This window comes from Trachymyrmex septentrionalis, unplaced genomic scaffold (genome assembly GCF_001594115.1).
Source record: "Trachymyrmex septentrionalis isolate Tsep2-gDNA-1 unplaced genomic scaffold, Tsep1.0 scaffold374, whole genome shotgun sequence".
Classification (NCBI taxonomy): domain Eukaryota; kingdom Metazoa; phylum Arthropoda; class Insecta; order Hymenoptera; family Formicidae; genus Trachymyrmex; species Trachymyrmex septentrionalis.
In genome coordinates, this window is record NW_017305541.1 from 150,451 (window position 1) to 150,689 (window position 239).

At 25.1% G+C, this 239-nt stretch overlaps 1 pseudogene; it reads left to right on the forward strand.

Annotated features, from left to right (window-relative positions):
- Positions 1–239, forward strand: part of LOC108750862 — a 7,947-nt pseudogene that overhangs the window by 4,888 nt on the left and 2,820 nt on the right.

Here is a 239-nt window from a genome sequence, read left to right on the forward strand (position 1 = left end):
CGGTCAAGGTTCTTTTCAGCACAAAAAATATATTAACAAAATTTCATAATGATAGCGCATATGCTAAGTGTAAACTAATAACACAAAAAGCGAGAAAAACGTGATGGTGATGTCATTAAAATTTAATTAGAAAGAAGGTAAATTACATAAAATTTCTTGGTATACATATGTACTATTACCGAGCTAATCTCGGTCATTAAATTATTAAGTTAACTAAAAAAAAATATTTTTTTTTTTTA